This window comes from Symphalangus syndactylus, chromosome 23, assembly GCF_028878055.3.
Source record: "Symphalangus syndactylus isolate Jambi chromosome 23, NHGRI_mSymSyn1-v2.1_pri, whole genome shotgun sequence".
Classification (NCBI taxonomy): domain Eukaryota; kingdom Metazoa; phylum Chordata; class Mammalia; order Primates; family Hylobatidae; genus Symphalangus; species Symphalangus syndactylus.
In genome coordinates, this window is record NC_072445.2 from 27,965,179 (window position 1) to 27,988,501 (window position 23,323).

General features: G+C 36.5%; 1 protein-coding gene, 1 non-coding gene and 1 pseudogene across 3 annotated transcripts in view; all 3 read left to right on the forward strand.

Annotated features, from left to right (window-relative positions):
- LOC129473429 (GTPase KRas-like) overlaps nucleotides 1–7,559 on the forward strand; it is a 35,952-nt pseudogene extending 28,393 nt beyond the window's left edge.
- FAM83B (family with sequence similarity 83 member B) overlaps nucleotides 1–23,323 on the forward strand; it is a 216,347-nt gene that overhangs the window by 34,283 nt on the left and 158,741 nt on the right. The gene's annotated exons all lie outside the window — the stretch shown is intronic.
- On the forward strand, nucleotides 23,139–23,244 carry LOC129473927 (U6 spliceosomal RNA). Its single transcript, XR_008654437.1, has one exon. It is a non-coding gene; the product is annotated as a U6 spliceosomal RNA (small nuclear RNA).

The window sequence follows — 23,323 nt, forward strand, 5'->3', positions numbered from 1 at the left end:
GGTCCTTATCTCAACACCAGCCCATTGGCTCGTGGGCTTTTCTACCACTGCCCAACTCAGGTCTTCTCTGCTCATTTTTTTTTTAAGAGCTGACTCTTATATCTGTATTTTCAGACACTTATTAATGCATGGCACTATAAGTATATATCTAAAGATAATAACTATTTACATCATTCCCAAATATTGCCTGTTACTTGAATTCACTAATCGTATGCCCTTCTAACAACAGTCAGTACCTACCTTTAACGGTGGTTGTAGGCATGAGGAAAGAGTTTAACATTCCATTAGGTCTCTATGACCCATTTAATTTCCCTGGAGAGCCAGTATTTATATTCTGATTATAATTGCAAGAATCGGCCTTTTCTTGATGGGGTTAGAGATTATACCCATTATCCAAAAATTTGTCCTCTTTTAATAAAGATAGTTGAGCTCTATCTGTGATGTATTATAAATTTTTGATAGCAGTTACCTTTCTCTTAATCTTATCTGACCAATCTACTGCATTTGGCACAGTGAAAATTTTCTACTTCTTGCATCTCCTGTGCAAATTTATTCTCTATTTCAGCCATAAAATGTCTTAGTTCTTCAACCTTTAATCATACTCCTTTCTTTATTACTACTTCCCTATACTCTTTCTCCCAGGCAATATGAAACAAGCATAAGGCATAGTAGCACTATTGACTACCACTGTAATCTAGAAAAATCACCTAGTCTACATTTTCACTATCAAAATCACATCAAATTCAATGTGCCCAATGGTAAATCCATGGTATGCACTTCTCCAGCCAGGTCTGACCTGGTCTTGGTCATGAAACTGAAGTCTGAAGGAGTTACGACATAAGATTATGTGTATATCAGATAAAGCTTACAAGTTTATATACCTATTATTCGTTAATTTATGAAAATTATTTATTAATTTCCAGCATTTATCATCTCATTAGGTGGCACCAGGATCCATGGAGTTACATCTAAGATAACTAAGCATCTTCAAAGTATCTCTTTTTCACAAAACTCATAACCATCCCATAACCAAGACCTATTATTTTTCTCCTTAAGCATCTCTTTAATCCACCCATTATTATTTTTAAAATTTTCACTGCCATCAAAGTCCAAAACACAGCCAAGTCTTACCTGGACCATTGTAGTAGCCGTTTAACTATCTTTTTCTCATTCATTCTGCCTTCCCCCAACCCATTGTACATACTACAATCAGAGTGATCTTTAAAAAGACAAATATGATGTCATCTTCACTGAAACTCTTCAGAAATCTCTCATTGCTTCTAGGATTAAAAAAAAAAAAAATTGACTTGGCATACAAGGTCCTAATTCTCCAACCTCATCTTGCAATTTTTTTTTTTTTTTTTTTTTTTTTTTTAGACAGAGTCTCACTCTGTCACCCAGGCTGGAGTGCAGTGGCACGATCTCGGATCACTGGAACCTCCACCTCCCAGGTTCAAGCAATTCTCCTGCCTCAGCCTCCTGAGGAGCTGGGATTACAGACGCAATCCACCATGCCCAGTTAATTTTTGTATTTTTAGTAGAGACGGGGTTTCACCATGTTTATCAGGCTGGTTTCAAACTCCTGACCTCATGATCTGCCTGCCTCGGCTTCCCAAAGTGCTGGGATTACAGGCCTGAGCCACCATGTCCGGCCTCATTTTGCAATATTCTATCCCTTCTCTCTGCACTCTAGCCATACCAGCTCTCTTTAAGTTTCCTGAACTTGTCACATGGCTTTTATACATATTGTCTACAAATGTATATTTGTACATATGCACACATATATTGTCCATATATATAAAATGTTAAACACATAGCTCCACCTCCTCTCATTCCTCTCTGAGTGCCGTGGACTGCAGCTGCTTCTAATTCGCTATCTTAGCCTCTCCTCAACAAAGATATTTTTTAACTTTCAATGGGTTTACCAAGACATAACCCCATTGTAAGACAAGAATATCTGCACTGTACTCAAGAATTTACTGTTTATATCTTCCTTATGTTCATACAAAAAGATACAAAACCTAAAACAGATTACTGATTTTTAGCACATGATCCATAATGCTGTCTTATAAAAAGGAGTAAAAATGTAACTCTTCGAACTAAATTTGTTCAATAATAGCCCAACCATAGTACATGTTAATTCATTATAATCTAGGAACCCATAATTTATATACACTGAGGTAATTGCTACTGTTTCTCTATCCAAATCAATAAACTGTCCTCAACTGTTAGGCCTATGTCCTTGAAACTAATCAACTGGAGTTACATGTTAATCTGTTTCTTTCTATGTTTATTTGAATATCTGGTGCATATAAAGATGACATGATTACAAATTTTCCCATTTGAGATATCAATAACTAGAACTGTTTTTTTCTTTTATCTTACAGTTAAGCTTTGATCATTATTTTCTAAGTTCTTTACAACTCTTGTATTAGTTAACAAATAAAAAGAACCCAGTAAAATGCCTGAGACATTGAAGGCGCTCAATAAATGTTACTTACCCAACTAAACTTACACACGATTTTAATTTACCTTAATGTTTTCTCAAATTTTCCCATTATTATCCTTGTCTTATTAAAAATATAAAAAATCATAAGTGCCTTTATTTTCTTTTAAAATTTTTTTTTAATTAATTAATTTATTTATTTATTTATTTTACTATACTTTAGGGTTTTAGGGTACATGTGCACAATGTGCAGGTTTGTTACATATGTATCTATGTGCCATGTTGATTTCCTGCACCCATCAACTCGTCATTTAGCATTAGGTGTATCTCCTAATGCTGTCCCTCCCCCCTCCCCCCTCCCCCCACCCCACAACAGTCCCCGGAGTGTGATGTTCCCCTTCCTGTGTCCATGAGTTCTCATTGTTCAATTCCCACCTATGAGTGAGAACATGCGGTGTTTGGTTTTTTGTCCTTGCGATAGTTTACTGAGAATGATGTTTTCCAGTTTCATCCATGTCCCTACAAAGGACATGAACTCATCATTTTTTATGGCTGCATAGTATTCCATGGTGTATAAGTGCCACATTTTCTTAATCCAGTCTATCGTTGTTGGACATTTGGGTTGGTTCCAACTCTTTGCTATTGTGAATAGTGCCGCAATAAACATACTTGTGCATGTGTCTTTATAGCAGCATGATTTATAGTCCTTTGGGTATATACCCAGTAATGGGATGGCTGGGTCAAATGGTATTTCTAGTTCGAGATCCCTGAGGAATCGCCACACTGACTTCCACAATGGTTGAACTAGTTTAAAGTCCCACCAACAGTGTAAAAGTGTTCCTATTTCTCCACATCCTCTCCAGCACCTGTTGTTTCCTGATTTTTTAATGATGGCCATTCTAACTGGTGTGAGATGGTATCTCACTGTGGTTTTGATTTGCATTTCTCTGATGGCCAGTGATGAGGAGCATTTCTTCATGTGTTTTTTGGCTGCATAAATGTCTTCTTTTGAGAAGTGTCTGTTCATGTCCTCTGCCCACTTTTTGATGGGGTTGTTTGTTTTTTTCTTGTAAATTTGTTTGAGTTCATTGTAGATTCTGGATATTAGCCCCTTGTCAGATGAGTAGGTTGCAAAAATTTTCTCCCATTCTGTAGGTTGCCTGTTCACTCTGATGGTAGTTTCTTTTGCTGTGCAGAAGCTCTTTAGTTTAATGAGATCCCATTTGTCGATTTTGGCTTTTGTTGCCATTGCTTTTGGTGTTTTAGACATGAAGTCCTTGCCCACGCCTATGTCCTGAATGGTATTGCCTAGGTTTTCTTGTAGGATTTTAATGGTTTTAGGTCTAACATATAAGTCTTTAATCCATCTTGAATTAATTTTTGTATAAGGTGTAAGGAAGGGATCCAGTTGCAGCTTTCTACATATGGCTAGCCAGTTTTCCCAGCACCATTTATTAAATAGGGAATCCTTTCCCCATTTCTTGTTTTTGTCAGGTTTGTCAAAGATCAGATAGTTGTAGATATGCGGCAACATTTCTGAGGGCTCTGTTCTGTTCCATTGATCTATGTCTCTGTTGTGGTACCAGTACCATGCTGTTTTGGTTACTGTAGCCTTGTAGTATAGTTTGAAGTCAGGTAGCGTGATGCCTCCAGCTTTGTTCTTTTGGCTTAGGATTGACTTGGCGATGTGGGCTCTTTTTTGGTTCCATATGAACTTTAAAGTAGTTTTTTCCAATTCTGTGAAGAAAGTCATTGGTAGCTTGATGGGGATGGCATTGAATCTATAAATTACCTTGGGCAGTATGGCCATTTTCACGATATTGATTCTTCCAACCCATGAGCATGGAATGTTCTTCCATTTGTTTGTATCCTCTTTTATTTCATTGAGCAGTGGTTTGTAGTTCTCCTTGAAGAGGTCCTTCACATCCCTTGTAAGTTGGATTCCTAGGTATTTTATTCTGTTTGAAGCAATTTAAAATGCTTATTTTTCTTTGAAGCAATCTGCAGAGAAAAATAACTTGCCAATTTGAATAACTCTGACAAAGATCTTAAGCCGTATCTTTAGGAGCCAAACAACGGTGGCAGAAAGAGACATGAAGTAAACAATGACAAAAATACTACAGTAAAAATATGTTCTGTGACCAGAAAGATCAATAAAGTTTTCTTATTTAGGAGGGTTAGCAGAGTGGTATTTACGTTATTTACAGGAAGACAAGGGGGGGGGGGTAAAAAGAGATACCAGGAACATGCAGAAAGAATGTGACATATTCCAGAATATTTAAGCACCTGACCCAGATGGAGTTTAGAATGAATGGCAGGGGTAGGGGGAATGAGGCTGGGTAGGCAGGCACATGCTAGATCAGGGAAGTCTGTGTATTTGACTTTAAGGAGCAGAAAAACATTGAAAGATTTAAAGGATACAAGCAATGTGATGAGATTTGGCTCTTTGAAACCTCACTGTAGTTGCAGCAGCATGGTGCTTTCATTTAATAAGGGCTCTCCAAAGAGAAAATGAGGGCAGTTTAAGAGCTACATAATTTACAGTAAGTCATATGACAGCTATCACTAACACAGTGTATCAATTTACTGCTTTTTACAATAGAGGAAGAGAGCAAGCCTTGGATTAGTACACTAATGAAAACTAACCTTTTCCCCCATAAATGTAAAGATTGCATAGAGAACAATTATGTCAGACTAATACAATTTATTTCTATAATGTCATCTATCTGGGCTTCAGTAAGGACTGATCCAGTTCCAGATGGAAATCAAAATAACAAGCTAGACTAATACAATCTAGAACACTCCACCACTGAGAGAAAGAACATGAAATTAGAGGAAGGGTTGATTATTTCTGTTTGGAAACAGAGGGTAGCGGGTGGGTGATCTGCCTATAGCTACTGTTGTTTAGTATCTTTATTCATCAATGTTTGAGTGCTTACCTATTAATTTTTCATATGATAAAAACTTTGTTGAACTTGATTACATGAAAAAGCAAACATCTTTACATTTTTAATGCATATTATATAGATGAAAGTACAGTGTAAACAAATGAAAAGCAATATATGAAGAAGAAAACAAACTCTAAGTAAAGAAAAATTGTATCAGAAAAGTTTAATGTATTCCTGGGGCCATGAAGATCCTCATGTATATAAATGCATTCATGAATTAAGTTATGCTGGTAGTTTAACATGCATGTATTTTGCTACAATGTGCAAATAGAAGTATGTAAGAAATTTAAATGATTCCCCTTAAAGGAGCATTTCATCCTATTCAGGGAAACAAATTTATTTTGACCTCGTATTTCAATAATAATACTGTCATAAACCCTGACACTTACTAGATTAATCCTCATAATAACCTTATAATACAGGTACTACTGTATCTCATTTTAAAGATGAGGAAGCTGTTGGCCAGGCATGGTGGCTCATGCCTGTAATCACAGCAATTTGGGAGGCCAAGGTGGGTGGAACATTTGACATCAGGAGTTTGAGACCAGCCTGGCCAACATGGTGAAACCTTGCCTCTACTAAAAATACAAAAATTAGCCGGACGTGGTAGGGGGCTCCTGTAATCCCAGCTACTTGGAAGGCTGAGGCAGGAGAATTGCTTGAACCCGGGAGGCGAATGTTGCCATGAGCCAAGATCGTGCCACTGCACTCCAGCCTGGGCGACAGAGTGAGATTCCGTCTCAAAAAATAAATAAATAAATAAACAAACAAGTAAATAAGATGAGGTATCTAAGTAACTTATCATAGTCACTAGTAAATTGTGGAGTAATTTCAAGATCTAGAGAAAAATTTTTAGCAGATAAAGATTTAAAGCAAACTTAAATTATTATTTAAAGCAAACTAAAATAGGTCCTGGACATTATTTATTGCCATATTTGAATACTCACTACGAGAATACAATAGCATTAGACATGTCAGGAATTTTATAAAGCATGATCAAAATTTGATTTGATGTAATGCACAGTAACATGTCAAACATATCGACATATTGTTTAACAGTGACCTAGTAAGGATGATTTTGACCCAAGTTATTATTTGAAGAGAAAACCGGAGGAGACTATTTCTAGCAGAATATTCTTTATCCTCTGGAGACCTTTCACATGCCAACAACCTGACAGATGATGAAGAATGCATTATGACAAAACCGACCTAAAACTTCCAATAAGATTCACAATGTCATTCTTATTTGCAGATGCTTTTTAGGTACTACATTGCAATTTAGAGAACAATGACTCCAGGGAGAAGCATGGTCTACTATTTAGTGCGTCGTGTAACATTAAGATCTACTGAAATTTGCTGGTTCTTTGAAATAAAGTGAATCTTTAGTGCTTGACATTATCCTGCATCATAAATTCCTAAGGAATGGAATGAGCTTTGGCTGCCTTACCTTGAGAATAAGCATATTCACGTAAAGTATATAAGACAAATACTGGTTTAGATGAAGCTCGGCCAGTACTCCCAGCCCCCGCCATTTCGGACTGGGAGCTAGCGTGGCGCAGGCACTGAAGGCGGCGGCGGCAGGGCCAGAGGCTCAGCGGCTCCCAGGCCTGCTGAAAATGACGGAATATCAGCTTGCGGTAGTTGGAGCTGACGACGTAAGCAAGAGTGTCTTGACGATACAGCTAATTCAGAATCATTTTATGGACGAATATGCTCCAACAATAGAGAATTCCTACAGGAAGCAAGTAGTAATTAATGGAGAAACCTGTCTCTTGGATATTCTTGACACAGCAGGTCAAGAAGAGTACAATGCAATGAGGGACCAGTACATGAGGACTGCGGGAGCTTTCTTGGTGTATTTGCCATAAATAATATTAAATCATTTGAAGATATGCACAATTATAGAGAACAAATTCAAAGATTTAAGGACTCTGAAGATGTGCCTATGGTCCTAGTAGGAAATAAATGTGATTTGCCTTCTAGAACAGTAGACACAAAAAGCTCAGGACTTAGCAAGGAGTTAGGGAATTCCTTTTATTGAAACATCAGCAAAGACAGGGTGTTAATGATGCCTTCCATACATTAGTTTGAGAAATAAAGAGAAGATGAGCAAAGATAGTAAGAAGAAGAAAAAGAAGTCAAAGACAAAGCGTGTGATTATGTAAATACAATTTGTACTTTTTTATTAAGGCATACTTAAGTAAAAGTGGTAATTTTTATACATTACACTAAATTATTAGCATTGTTTTAGCATTACCTAATTTTTTTCCTGCTCCATGCAAACTGTTAGCTTTTACCTTGAATGCTTATTTTAAAATGACAGTGCAAACTTTTTTTTCCTCTAAGTGCCAGTACTACCAGAGTTTTGGTTTTCGAACTAGCAATGCCTGTGAAAAAGAAACTGAATACCTATGATTTCCGTCTTGGGGTTGTTGGTGCATGCAATTGATTACTTCTTATTTTTCTTACCAATTGTGAACATTGGTGAGAAACAAAGTAATGAAGCTTGTGAATCGTCCCTATTCTGTGTTTATCTAGTGACATAAATGGATTAATTACTAATTATAATTTCAGTTAAGGCTTTATAATTGGTTTTACTGAAACACTGAGGGAACACAAATTTATGGGATTCCTGATGATTCTTCTTCTAGGCATCATGTCCTGTAGTTTGTCATCCCTGGTGAATGTAAAGTTACACTGTTCACAAAGGTTTTGTCCCCCTTTCCACTGCTATTAGTCATGGTCACTCTCCCAAAAATATTATATTTTTTCTACAAAAAGAAAAAAATGGAAAAAAATTACAAGGCAATGGAAACTATTATAAGGCCATTTCCTTTTCACATTAGATAAATTATTATAAGGACTCCTAACAGTTTTTTCAGTTAAGGCAGACCCAGTATGAAATGGGAATTACAGCAACCATTTTGGGGCTATATTTACATGGTACTAAATTTTTATAATAATTGAAAGAATTTTAACAGGTGTAAAAAATTCTCATAGGAATTAAATGTAGTCTCCCTATGTCAGATTGCTTTTTCATAGTATAACTTTAAATCTTTTATTGAACTTCAGTCTTTGAAGATAGTTTTAATTCTGCTTGTGTTACTAAAGATTATTTGGGCCAGTCATAGCTTAGTAGGTGTTGAAGAGACCAAGTTTGCAAGACTAGGCCCTGTGTGAACCTTTGAGCTTTCATGGAGAGTTTCACAGCATGGACTGTGTCCCCATGGTCATCCAGTGTTGTCATGCATTGGTTGGTCAAAATGGGGAGGGATTAGGACAGTTTGGATAGCTCAACAAATACATTCTCACTCTGTGGTGGTCCTGCTGACAAATTAAGAGCATCGCTTTTGTTTTTAAGAAAACAGACTCTTTTTTTAAAAATTACTTTTAAATAGTAACTCAAAAGTTGAGATTTTGGGGTGGTGGTGTGCCAAGACATTGATTATTTTTAAACAATGAAGTGAAAAAGCTTTAAAATCTCTAGATTTGGCTAGTTCTCTTAACACTGGTTAAATTAACATTTCATAAACACTTTTCAAGTCTGATCCATATTTAAGATTAACGCTTTAAAAATAAATATTAATAAAAATAATCCTTTTAATACACTTAAAATGTTACTTATTTTAAAATATATGAAGTGAGATGGTGTGGTGAGGTGAAAATATCACTGGGCTAGAAGGAAGGTGACTTAGATTCTAGATATGTGTCTTTTAGGACTCTGATTTTGAGGAAATCACTTACTATCCATTTCTTCATGTTAAAAGAAGTCATCTCAAACGCATCCCTTTTTTACAACTATATAATTTATATTCCGTTTACATAGGATACACTTATTTGTCAAGCTCAGCACAATCTGTAACTTTTTAACCTATGTTACCATCTTCAGTGACAATCTTGGGCAAAATTGTGCAAGAGGTGAAGTTTATATTTGAATATCCATTCTCGTTTTAGGACTCTCCTTCCATATTAGTGTCATCTTGCCTGCCTGCCTTACATGCCCCATGACTTGATGTAATTTTAATACTTCTAATTCCCCTAACCATAAGATTTACTGCTGCTGTGGCTATCTCCTTGAAGGTTTCCCATTAAGTCACATCAAAATACCCTACATCTTATTTCCTCAGGTCTCAAAAGAATCTGACAGATATCATAATGGAATTTGACCTAATAGCTAATTTTCAGGTGGTGGCTAATCCTTTGAACACCTCTTTGCTGCCCAATTCATTAGTGACAGTAGGAATTTTCAAACCTGGTGTGAACAGACAGAACCCTATCCAGTGGAAGGAGATTTTAATAACGATACTGCTGAAAGAATTTCTTAGGTAATCTACAACTAGGACTACCCCTGGTAACAGTAATACATTCCAATGTTTTAATAACCAGAAATCTTCTTACAATGAAAAATACTTTAATATTTACTTCATAAAGCTTACTGGTTTTGTTTGTTTGTTTGTTTTTAGGCGGGGTCAGAGTCTCACTCTGTCACCCAGGCTGGAATGCAGTGGCACCATCTTGTCTTACTGTCTCACTGTAACCTCCATCTCCCAGGTTCAAGAGATTCTCATTGCCTCAGCCTCCCGAGTAGCTGGGATTACAGGCATGTGCCACCATGCTCAGCTAATTTTTGTAGTTTTAGTAGAGATGGGGTTTCACCCTATTGGCCAGGCTGGTCTCAAATTCCTGACCTCAAGTGATTCACCCACCTCAGCCCCATAAAGTTTACTGTTTCGCAGAACTCATTTATTCAGTAAATAGATATTGAGTGCCTACCGGATGCCAGTCACTGCCCAAGGCACTGGGTATATGGTATCCCCAAACAAGAGGCATAATCCCAGTCCTTAGGTAGTGCTAGCGTGGTCTGTAATATCTTAGTAAGGCCTTCGGCATATGACCCAGAGATAACACAATGTGTATTTTAGTTTTGCAAAGAAGGGGTTTGGTCTCTAAGATTTCTTCCAGTTCTATAATTGTTTTGCTAAGATTCCAGTGCAACTCTTTGATCTAGCTACTTTATGTAAATCACTTCATTATTTTAAAGGAATAAACTTGATTGTATTGTGTTTTATTTGGCATAACTATGTGATTCTGGTGAGACAATTACTGTACACATTAAGGTATATGTCAGATACTCATAAGATTCCCAAATGTGTAATATTCCAGTTTTCTCTGCATAAGTAATTAAAATAGACTTAAAAATTAAATATTTACTTCTAAAATAGTTTTATCTGGATACAAATAAACAGGAGCCTGAACTAGTTCATAGACAAGGAAACTTCTCTGTAAAAATCAGTATGATTTCTGAAATACTATGCTAAGCTACATATCTGTGGAACATTGTTTAGGTAGGGTGTTATACAGTACCTCTTGTTTCTACACAGAGAAAGAAATGGCCATACTTCAAGAACTGCAGTGCTTATGAGGGGATATTTAGGCCTCTTGAATTTTTTACGTAGATGGATGTTTTTTTAAAGTAATGATAATTACCTTTTATTATGTGAACTTTGAATGGTTTAACAAAAGGTTTGTTATTGTAGCGATTTTTAAAGGGGGGGGAGAATTCTAGAAAGAAATGTTATCTAATTATTACAGCCTTAAAGATAAAAATCCTTGTTGAAGTTTTTTCAAAAAGTGCTAAATTACATAGTCTTAGGCATTAACATGTTTGTGGAAGAATAGAGCAGACATATATTGTATCATTTGAGTGAATATTTCTACTTAGGCTTTCTAGGCTCTATTTTAACTGAGTCACACTGCATAGGAATTTAGAACCTAACTTTTATAGGTTATCAAAACTGTTACCACCATTGCACAATTTTGTCCTAATATACATATGGAAACTTTGTGGGGTATGTTAAGTTACAATTTGCACAAGTTCATCTCATTTGTATTCCAGTGATTTTTTTTTAATCCAACCATTTTTTCTTCAGTGTATATACATTTAGGGGATATTTCTTTAGACGTAAAAACTATCTGAAGATTTCCATTTGTCAAAAATTCATGATTTCTTGATAATTATGTAGTAATTTTTTTAGAACCAAGCAGTTACTTTAAAGCTGAATTTATATTTAATAACTTCTGTGTTAATACTGGATAGCATGAATTCTGCATTGAGCAATAGAATAGCATACTACTGATAGCTGTCTGTCAAAAATGAAAATTTCTTTCTAAAGATACTCACATGACTTCTTGAAGAATAGTCATAACTAGACTAAGGTTTGTGTTTTAGTTTAATAGTTCGAAGTGCCTGTTTGGGATAATGATAGGTAATTTAGATGAATTTAGGGGGAAAAAAAAGTCATCTGCAGAAATGTTGAGGGCTCATTCCCACCCAGCAAATAGAGCTAACTGGGTTACAATGTTTTATCCGGAAGTTTCCAATTCCACTGTCCTGTGTTTTCATGTTGAAAATACTTTTGCATTTTTTCTTTGAGTGCCAATTTCTTACTAGTACTGTTTCTTAATGTAACATATTTACCTGGAATGTATTTTGTGTAAACTGAAGCATGCACATTTTGTACATTGTGCTTTCTCTTGTGGGACATATGCAGTGTGATCCAGTTGTTTTCCATCATTTGATCACGCTGACCTAGGAATGTTAGTCATATCAAACATTAAAAATTACCACTCTTTTTTTTTTTTTTTTTTTTTTAAGGCAGAGTCTCGCTCTGTCGCCCAGGCTGGAGTGCAGTGGCGCAATCTCGGCTCACTGCAAGCTCCGCCTCCCGGGTTCATGCCATTCTCCTGCCTCAGCCTCCCGAGTAGCTGGGACTACAGGCGCCCGCCACCACGCCCGGCTAATTTTTTGTATTTTTAGTAGAGACGGGGTTTCACCGTGTTAGCCAGGATGGTCTCTATCTCCTGACCTTGTGATCCGCCTGTCTCGGCCTCCCAAAGTGCTGGAATTACAGGCGTGAGCCACCACGCCCGGCAATTACCACTCTTTTAATTGAAATTAACTTTTAAATGTTTATAGGAGTAAGTGCTGTGATCTGAAATTTGTAATATTTTTGTCGTGAACTGTATAGCTCCTAATTATTACAATGCAATAAAAATAGTTACAGTAACAAAAAATTGAGAATTCTGATTCAGTAGTTCTGGCATGTGGCCAAAGTTTCTGCATTTCTCACATTCTTCCAAGTGATAATGATGATACTGCTGCAAGGAGTCCAAGCTACACATGTTGAGGAGCAAAACTATATAGTTACTCATGTGACATATCAAACATAACACCATGTCCAACACACATGCACACATACACACACACACACACACACCCGTTTATTCCTGAGGAATTATTACCTGCATGAAGTACATAATTCATTTGTCCTTATAACTTTACACAGATTATTTTCTTTTTTCCTCTGGTATAATAATCTTTCTCTTTCTTATCAACTAATACATTCCTGCCCCCAACACACTTTGTGAAAGTTCTTTTAAATAATAAACACTGAATCATAATTCTCTGAGACAGGAATTGGGTTTTTATTGTTATCCACATTACTGAGATATTTTTGTTTAATGAAAATGCGTTGCTGCTCACAGGTGTCTTCCAATCCAGTTGGAGAGACAAAAATAATTGTCTTAATATACTATGAAGATTAGGAACAGAAACATAGAAACTCTTAAAATTGTATTCCTGAGATAATAGTTTTACAAATATGGAATTTAATGGTTTCAAGTTCATAGACCTGTGTTAAAAACCCCAATGTCTTATCAAGAGAAAGGAGAAAGAAATGGAGGACAGTATGCCGTGTTAACGAAGAGAGCCGAACTCTGTAAAATATTTAAAAAGGCTTAGTCTGAGCCAAATATGAGTGACCGTGGCCTGGAATAGAGTATAAAGCTGTCTTGAGAACATATGCCCAAGTCAATCAGGTTAAGCTTGGTTTTACACATTTTAGGGAGACAGAGTTTACAAGCCAAGACATAAGTTAATACATGTAAGGTATATATTGGTTTGGCCCAGAAAGGCAGGACATCTCAAAGCCAGGGACTTACAGGTCATAAATGGATTCAAAAATTTTCTAATTAGCAATTGGTTGAAAGAATTAAGCTTAGGCCAGGTGCGATGGCTCATGCCTGTAATCCCAGCACTTTGGGAGGCTGAGACAGGCGGATCACCTGAGGTCCGGAATTCGAGACCAGTCTGGCCAACATGGTGAAACCTTATCTCTAATAATAAAAAAAAAAAATTACAAACAGCCAGACAAGGTGGTGGGCACCTTTAATCTCAGCTACTTGGGAGGCTGAGGCAAGAGAATCGCTTGAACCCAGGGGTCAGAGTTTAGAGTGAGCAGAGATCATGCCACTGCACTCCAGCTTGGGCAACAGAGCACTCCTTCTCAAAAAAAGAAGAAGAAGCTTTGCCTGAAGAGTTGAATCAGCAGAAAGAAATGCTTGAATTAAGATAAGGAGGGTTATGGAAGCCAATGCTCTTGTTATGTAAACGAAGCCTCTAAGTAGCAAGCTTCAGAGAGAATAGATCATAAATGTCTCTTTCAGGACATTAAAAGCTGTCAAACTCTTAGTTAAATCTCTCCTGGATCTGGAAAAGACCTAGAAAGGGAAGAAGATTCTCTACAAGATGCAAATTTTCCCCACAAGAGATGACTTTGCAAGTCCATTTCAAAATATGTCAAAGAAATACATTTTAGGGTAGAACACTTCGATTTTCTTCAGGGTCTTCTCTCTGTCGTGTGATGCTATACCAGAGACAGGTTGGAATTTGACACTCTGCTGTTACAAGAGTGTTTTGTCAATCTTATGATCCCCATTTTAATGTTAATGCTGATTAGTTAAACTGGGGTATATGTTAGGGAAGGGGTATAATGGAGCATGTCCAACCCCCTTCCTGTCATGACCTGAACTAGGTCTTCAGGTTCCCTTAGCCAAAGGCTGGGAGTCCTTTCAGTTGGTTAAGGGGCTTAGAATTTTATTTTTGGTGTATATGTCCGAATATAATAGATTCTCATGGGAGTCAGCATGATAGTGGTGAAAGGGCAGAACTCCACTTGTTTACCATACAAGAGAGGAGAGAGAGAGAATAGACAATACACGAAAGACAATAATGGACATTATCCATGGTCCATCTATTTGTGTAGGGCGAGCGATGAAGAATATATGGAAATTAGCATGACCAAAATGAAGGTGCAGTGCTAGAAGTATCAGTGGGAAAGTGGACAGGCCTGAAAATGAAGAAGCCCAAATGCAATGTTTAGTCATTGGGCATGAGAGGAGAGCGAGCAGGATATTAATGTTTCTGAGTAAGACAAGTGCCATAACAGAAATGTATTTAAGAATTTATATTTTAAAAAACAAAATTTAAATAGAATATTGTGTTAATCAGATTTAAATACAGCATGATCTGCTCACAAAATTATTCCTTCAATATGTGTCATAAAATATTTGAAAAAGAAAATATTCTATGTGATATTTTGATTTACCTTTCCTATTATTGTAACCACAGGACCAACCTATAGTGAGCCTACTCTGTTGATAAGATAATGTCAAGTTACCTTGTAGGTTATAACAGAGCCTAAAACTGGAAGTTATGTAGCCCCATCACATGCAATAGAAAAAGATTTGACCTCTAACAACACTCGGAACCAAGGATTCCTCCCCACAGAACCAAAAAGGCTGGGACATGATCAGAACTTAAATACTGGAACGCTTTCAAATGTGAGGGATCTTTTGGCCCAGAAGATTCAGAATGTATTAGTCCATTCTCACACTGCTATAAAGAACTACCTGAGACTGCATAATTTATTTTAAAAGGAGGTTTGATTGACTCATGGTTCTACAGGCTGTACAGGAAGCATGGCAGGAGAGGCCTCAGGAAACTCACAATCATGGTGGAAAGTGAAGAGGAAGGTGTCACGTCTTACATGGCTGGAGCAGGAGGAAGAGAGAGAAGGGGGTGGTGCTACAAACTAAACAACCAGATCTCATGAGAACTCACTCACTATCATGAGAACAGCAAGGGGGACATTTGTCCCATGATCAAATCACCTCCCACTGGACCCCTCCTCCAACATTGAGGATCACATGAGATTTGGCAGGGACACAAATTCAAACCATATAACAGGGCTGAAATCCACCTCAGCATACCTTATTCCAATGGTCAAATCAGATCTCGACAAGCCAACATTCCCAAATTCTTCCCTTTGCCCTCTGACCCTTTACAACTTGCCCCAGACCCCAAATTGGGTAGACAGATTTGAGCTGCACCTCTTGTCTCCTTGCTGGCTTGCCTTACAATAAAGCCTTTCTTTTCTCAAAAGCTGGTGCCATCATATTGGCTTCTACGCTTGTCAGGCAGTGGGCACATTTGCTGGTAAGATTATGTTAAATGACCTAGCCACAGTTAACCAAACTTCTTGATTTAAAAAGAAACAAAATTAGATCTTTATGAATTTTTTTCATGTGTAGAACTAGTTTTTAATTTCAAAATGCTTCAGGGAAGGGTGTGAATGTTAGTGCTTTTAGGATATTAAAGCAAGTCTAGACTCAGTACTCGAGGAGTCCCTTTTATAAAAATATATACAAAATAAGAAGTGGTTTTACTAGAAGACAATAAAATAGCTTCAGGATGATTTGCAATTACTCGTTCCCATTCCTGGTATATTTAACACAGAATAGGGATATGGTGTTATTTCCACTGGGTAAAAATATTATAGTGTGAAATAAATATCCACAATCAGAACAATCTATGTTCCTTATAGTACCCTTATTTTGCATCTTCAAAACATTTGTAGAATACATTTGACAGTCACACTGAAACAAGAAGACATCTAAGATGTTGGATAAGGAAAAACAAAACTAGAAAGTAGTTGAAGCTTGGCTGAGCGTGGTTGCTCACGCCTGTAATCCCAGCACCTCGGGAGGCAGAGGCAGGAGTATCACTTGAGGCTAGGAGTTCAAGACCAGCCTGACCAACATGGCAAAACCATGTCTCTACTAAAAATTAACCAGGCATGGTGGCATGTGCCTGTAATCTCAGCTACTCAGGAGGCTGAGGTGTGAGAATCACTTGAACCTGAGAGGCTGAAGTTGCAATTAGCTGAAATGGCACCACTGCACTCCAGTCTGGGGGATAGAGCAAAGCTCTGTCTCAAAATAGTAATAAATAAATAAACAAACTAGAAAATAGTTGAAGCTTTCTCTAATGATTCATCTTTCTTTCAGTTTGAATACTTTCTCTTGATCTGGAGCCTCAGGTTCCTTTTGTATGCATACTGATTCCTATAAATTTAGAGCCAGAAAGCTAAGTAACTGGAAATTAAAGATATTGTAATATAAAAAATAAAATTACATTGATTCTACTATACATATTTTATTCTACTTTTGGGTGAAAAATCTCAAACGTTTTTGCCTGCTGTATACAGTTATAAATCCTCTCGCAATATTAATTTCATCAAAATTAACCTTCAAAATGTGCTTATTATAGTGTGATACTGTGAACACACAAGAATATTTTTAGTCCCTCAATTGTACCACAGTTTATGTTAAATTATTAACATTAATGCAGTATGTAAATAAAGCAACTTGGCTAAATTCAAATTTCATTATCACTAAAAATGCAGCAGAATTTATGTCTTCCACAATAAGGAAAAGCCAGCTCTTCAACTGAAAAATTTATGTATGAAAACTTTCTTCTCCGAGTAAAACTTGGGTAACAAAATATGTTTACTTCCAGGATTTCCAAATGCTTTACATAGCAATTGGTGTTTAATATGCCTTCTTCCTGGGCATATAACCCTTCTGATTTATTCCACATAACACACTTATTAGTTATGCAAAAGTCAGTGACATGAATCATGTTAAGAACACAAAAAATTTATTGTTTTTTTTGGATAGTATGTCCTTATTTCGATTTATGAGGAAAGTAGTACAGAGTTAAGAATTTAAATGGTTTAAATATCTTTGAATACTTAAAAGGAAATATCAAAATACTAGTTAGCATATATACCTGTAATTTTGATTTTAAAAATTAACCCTTAAACCACTAACAATTTAGACTTAATCAATTATGTGTTGATTTAATGTAGAATCAGTTAACAATAGAGTTTAAGAATTGAGTCCAGGCCAGGCCCGGTGGCTCATGCCTGTAATCCCAGCACTTTGGGAGGCTGAGGTGGGCGGATCACCTGAGGTCGGGAGTTTGAGACCAGCCTGACCAACACGGAGAAACCCGTTCTCTACTAAAAATAAAAATTTAGCCAGGTGTGGTGGCACATGCCTGTAATCCCAGCTACTTGGGAGGCTGAGGCAGGAGAATCACTTGAACCCAGGAGGTGGAGGTTGCAGTGAGCCGAGATCATGCCATTGCACTCCAGCCTGGGCAACAAGAGTGAAACTCTGCCTCAAAAAACAAAAACAAAAACAAAACAAAAACAAATCAAAAAAATGAAGAAGAAGAGTCCATTAGGATTTGGGAGAATTTGCTTAAAAAAAAATTGTGTCCAATCATAGAACCATTAATTACTAGCTGGGTGCAATTGGTTAAGTTTCTTAACCTCTTTAAACCATAGCATTCTCAATTCTAAAATACTGTTACTAAAAATAACCATCCAACAATACTAAAATTTATATGAAACCATAAAATACTTCGAATAGCCAAAGTAATCTGAGGGAACAAAAAAAATGCTGGAGATACTATACTACCTGATTTCAAAATTACTACAAAGCTATAGTAATCAAAATAGCATCATAGTGGTATAAAAACAGATACATAGGTCAATGGAACAAACAGTGTGTCAGAAATAAACCCACACGTTTATGGTCAAATGATTTTTGGCAAAGGTTCTGAGAGTACACAATGGGGAAAGAACAGTCAGTTTAAAAGCAGTATTAGGAAAACCGGATATCCATATGCAGAAGAATGAAACCGGACTCTCATCTCACACCATGTACAAAAATCAACTAAAATGGACTCAAGACTAAACTCAAGACCTGATGTGGTAAACCTGCTGGAAGAAAACAACCAATTTATGACACTGTTTTGGACAATGATCTTTTGAATATAACCCAGAAGGCACAGGTAACAAAAACAAAAGTAGACAAATGGGATCATATCAAACTAAGAAGCTCCTATACACCAAAGGAAGCAATCAACAAGGTGAAGAGACAACCTACACAGTGGGAGAAAATATTTGCAAATCATAAATTTCATAAGGGGTTAATGCCCAAAATCTATAAGGAACTAAAACAACTCAATAGCAGGACAACAAATAACCCAATTTAAAAATCTGCAAAGGACTTGAAGAAACATTTATTAAAAGAAGACATATAAGTGGCCAACAGATATATGAAAAGTCACTCAATGTTACTAATTATCAGAGCAATGCAAATTAAAATCACAATGAGATATCACCTCATACCTGTTGGAGTGGCTATTACCAAAAAGACAAAAGGTAAGTGTTGACAAGGATATTGAGAAAGAGATACCCTTGTGCACTTCATAGAAATGTAAATTACTATAGCTATTATAAAGAACAGTATGGAGGTTCCAAAAAAACAAACAAACAAAAAAACAAGAAACAAACTACAAATAGCACTACCATAGGATCCAGCAATCCCACCACTGGGCATATATCCAAAGGAAATGAAATCAGTATGTCAAAGAGATATCTGCACTCCCTATTTACTGCGACGCTATTCGCAATAGCCAAGGAACGACATCCACCTAAGTGTCCAGCAACAGATAAATGGATGAAGAAAATGTGGTATAGATACACAATGGAATTGTTTTCAGCATTAAAAAGAGGGTTATTTGCCACAACATGGATGAACCTGGAGGATGTTTTGCTACCTGAAATAAGCCAGGCACATAAAGACAAATACTGCATGATCTCCCTCACCTGTGAAATCTAAAAAACTTCATTCATACAGAGGAGAATGGTAGTTACCAGAGGCTAAGAGTTGGGAGGGTGGAGGAACAGGGAGATGTTGATCAAAGAATATAAAGTTGGCCAGGCGTGGTGGTTCACACATGTAGTCCCAGCACTTTGGGAGGCTGAGGCGGGAGTATCATGAGGTCAAGAGATCGAGACCATCCTAGCCAACATGGTGAAACCCCATCTCTATTTAAAAAACAAAAAAAAAAGTTAGGTGGGCATGGTGGTGCATGCCCGTAGTCCTAGCTGCTCAAGAGGCTGAGGCAGGAGAATAACTTGAACCTGGGAGGTGGAGGTTGCAGTGAGCTGAGATTGCACTGCTGCACTCCAGCCTGGGTGACAGACGGAGACTCTGTCTCAAAAAAAAAAAAAAGTTGTAAAGATTCAACTAGACAAAAAGAATGAGTTTTCCAGATCTACTGCATAGCATAGTGATCACAGTTCATAATAATATATATTACATTTCAAATATATATGTTAAATATTCATCTTGCTGAAAGAATATATTTTGAATGTTCTGACTACAAGAAAATAAATATATTAGTATATATTAATTAGCTCAGTATAATCATTCCACAATTTATACATATATCTAAACATCGCATTGTATCCCATAAGTATATACAATTATTATCAATTTAAAATGTACACTAAAAATTTTTAAAACAGAAATAGAAGAATTGGCTATATTGGATAAAATAAAATATATTACTAAAATTCTAAAATTAACACAATTTTTGCTATTTGAAGATTAAATGGCATTTTCCATTTAAAGCATTTAGCGCAATGTCAATCACAAAGTAACAACTCAATAATTAACAACACAGATTTTTGTTTTTATTGCATTATTGTTAATATTATTTTAAAGTTAAAGAGAAAGGGCTCCATAAATTTTTTTTCAAAAATCTCAAATAAATATCAATGAAGCATTAAGTTATTGGGCACCAGTTTTTTTTTTTTAATTTAACCATTGTAATATCTCTTGAATTACCATATTCTTTCTATCTGCAGTGGTACATTTCACCGCATCTTAACTCTTGAATATTATGATAGTTATTTAGTTGGATGCTAGCTTTACTAACAATCAGCTCACTCTCTACACAACTACCAAAATGATGTTTTCAAAGAAGAATAAGAGTCCAGACATAATTTTGTAGAGTAATTTTACCCTGCTCTTATCTGCTAAGTACAACTGTAATCTCTGGGGGGAGAAAATACAAAATGAAGTCAAACAATAACTCTAAAAATTAGAAATACAAAGCCACACTGGTTAGGAACCCCGGGAGTGGAAAAGCAACATAAGGACAGGGCATCTTACTGCCCTTTACCCGAAAGAAAAAAGCAACCCTGGCCAATGCCTAGGAGGTTCATTCTCTCTTGGATCAAATATGAGTTCTCTCAGCAATACCAGGCAAGTCCAGTACCACTGGTAAAGAGGGTTGTTCTGGAGCCACATTAAGAATAAATAGCCAGGGGAAGCATTGTCCTTCCCTGAAATGCTAGAGACTGCCCTCCCTTACTGAAAGTAGCCAAGTGAACCAGCCGCAACAAGCGGCCAGACCTGGAACATGACCTTTGTCCTTATAGGCAAGAAAAGCTTTTTCCTTTCCTTGAGGCACTAGGTGGTGCAGCATGAGGCAACCCCTCCTGCCCCATTGAGAAGGACCAGCAAAGACCAGGGAGAGCTTCAGCCTCACTAAATAAATCAAGCAGACCAAAACAGCAAGGCAAAACTCTAAAAATGAAACTGTCTTTGAAACCACAGCCAAAAACAAAATGCTGTGGAACTGCATGTTACAACTATACAGGGAGCTGCCTACTATAATAAAATATTTAAATAGTCTTATAATATCTAAAATGTTCACGACGTAATAAAAAAAGAAAAAATCTCAACACAGCAAGAACCAGGAATATTATAACTTGAATGAGATACGCAATTTAATGTCGCTAACACTTAGTGAATCAGATGTTGGAATTATATGGCAAGAATTTTAAAGCAGTCATCAAAAATTTTTCTAGAAGCAATTACAAGTCTCCTTGCAACAACAAAAAAAAACACTTTTGTATCTCAGCAAAGAAATAGAGGTTATGAAAAAGAACCAAATGTAAATAATAGAACTGAAAGATCTGATGTAAAAATCTAAAAAACTTGCTGGATAGGTTCAGTAGTAGGTCATAGACCACAGAGGACAGGATCAGTTAACTTGAAAACAATCAATAGAACTTACACAATTTTCACAACAGAGAGGGAAAAGAGAGAGACAGAGCACGCAAGAGAGAGTATGCACAAGAGAGGATGGAAAAATAGAAGAAATAAAACTGCCCCTACTTGCAGATGTCATGATTGTCTTTGTAGAAAACCCATGGCATCTATAAAAATGCTTCTAGAATGAATAAGTGAGTTCAGCATAGCTGCAAAATACAAGATCAATACACAAAAATCAATCATATTACTGTATAATACCAATGAATTTCAGTAGTCCAAAATTAAAAACATACTACTATTTATAATCAGTCCAATGAAAATGAAATACTTACTGAGGTATATACTTACTGAAACATGTACAGAGTCTATATGTGGAAACTTATTAAATGCTGTTGAAAGAAATCAAAGAGAACCTAAACAAATATAGAAATATAACGTGTTCATAGATTCGAAAATTCAACATTAAAAAAATGTTAATTCTTCCCAGATTGTTCTATGGGTTCAATGACAATTACTATCAATATTCTAGTAAGAATTTTTTTTTTTTTTTGAGACCGAGTCTTGCTCTGTTGCCCAGGCTGGAGTGCAGTGGCATGATATTGGCTCAATGCAACCTCCATCTCCTGGGTTCAAGCGATTCTCCTGCCTCAGCCTCCGGAGTAGCTAGGATTAAAGGTGCCTGCCACCGCGCCTGGCTAATTTCTGTATTTTTAGTAGAGACGGGGTTTCACCATATTGGCCAGGCTGGTCTCGAACTCCTGACCTCATGATCCACCCACCTCGGCCTCCCAAAGTGCTGGGATTACAAGCATGAGCCACCGCGCCGGCACCCAGTAAGAATTTTTACAGGCATAGAGAAGCTCATTATAAAATATATACAGAATAAAACACAGCTCTAGAAGAGCTATTTAAAAAATCTTTGTAAGAAGAATACAACAGGAGAAATTATTTGATGTAAAATCTTATTTTAAAGTGACAATAAACAAGGCAGTATGATACTGACAGAGGGATTATAGATTAATGGAACAAAATAGAGAACCCAGAAATACACCTACATAAATATACTTAACTAATTTTTGACAAAGGTGCAAAAGCAATTCCAAGGAGGAAATATACCCCTTTCAACAAATGGTATTGAAGCAACTGGATATCCATAGGCAAGAAAATGATCCTTCACCTAAATCTCAAACCTTGTACAAAAACTTATTCAAAATCAATCATAGATGTTAGTATAAAAGTATAAAACTTTTAGAAAAAAATATAGGAGACACTCTTTAAAGTCTAAAGCTAGTGAAGAGTTGTCAGACTTGACATTAAGAGATGATCCATAAAAGGCAAAATTGATAACATGGACCCCATCAAAATTAAAAATTTTTGCTTTGTGAGAGCTTGCATGAAAAGGATGAAAAGACAAGCTACACAATGGAAGGAAATACCAACCACATGTCTGAAAAAGGGCTGCTATTTAGAAGACAGAACGAACTCTCCAAACTCAACGATGAAAAACAATTTAATTAGAAAATGGGCACAAAACGTGAATAGACACTTCACCTAAGAATATGTACAGATGGCATATATGCACATGAAAAGATATGCAATGTCATCAGCCATTAAGGAAATGCAAATTTAAACCACAGTGAGTGCTTGCTTTAGTAGCACATATACTAAAATACTCTACAACATAGGAGATTAGCATGGCTCCTGCACAAGGATGAAACACAAAGTCATAAAGTGTCCCATATTTTGCATTCCTTTTCTAATGTTTACAGATAGGAAAACTGAGGCTCCAGTAAGTAAAATGACTTCCGCAACTAAGAGTCATTTC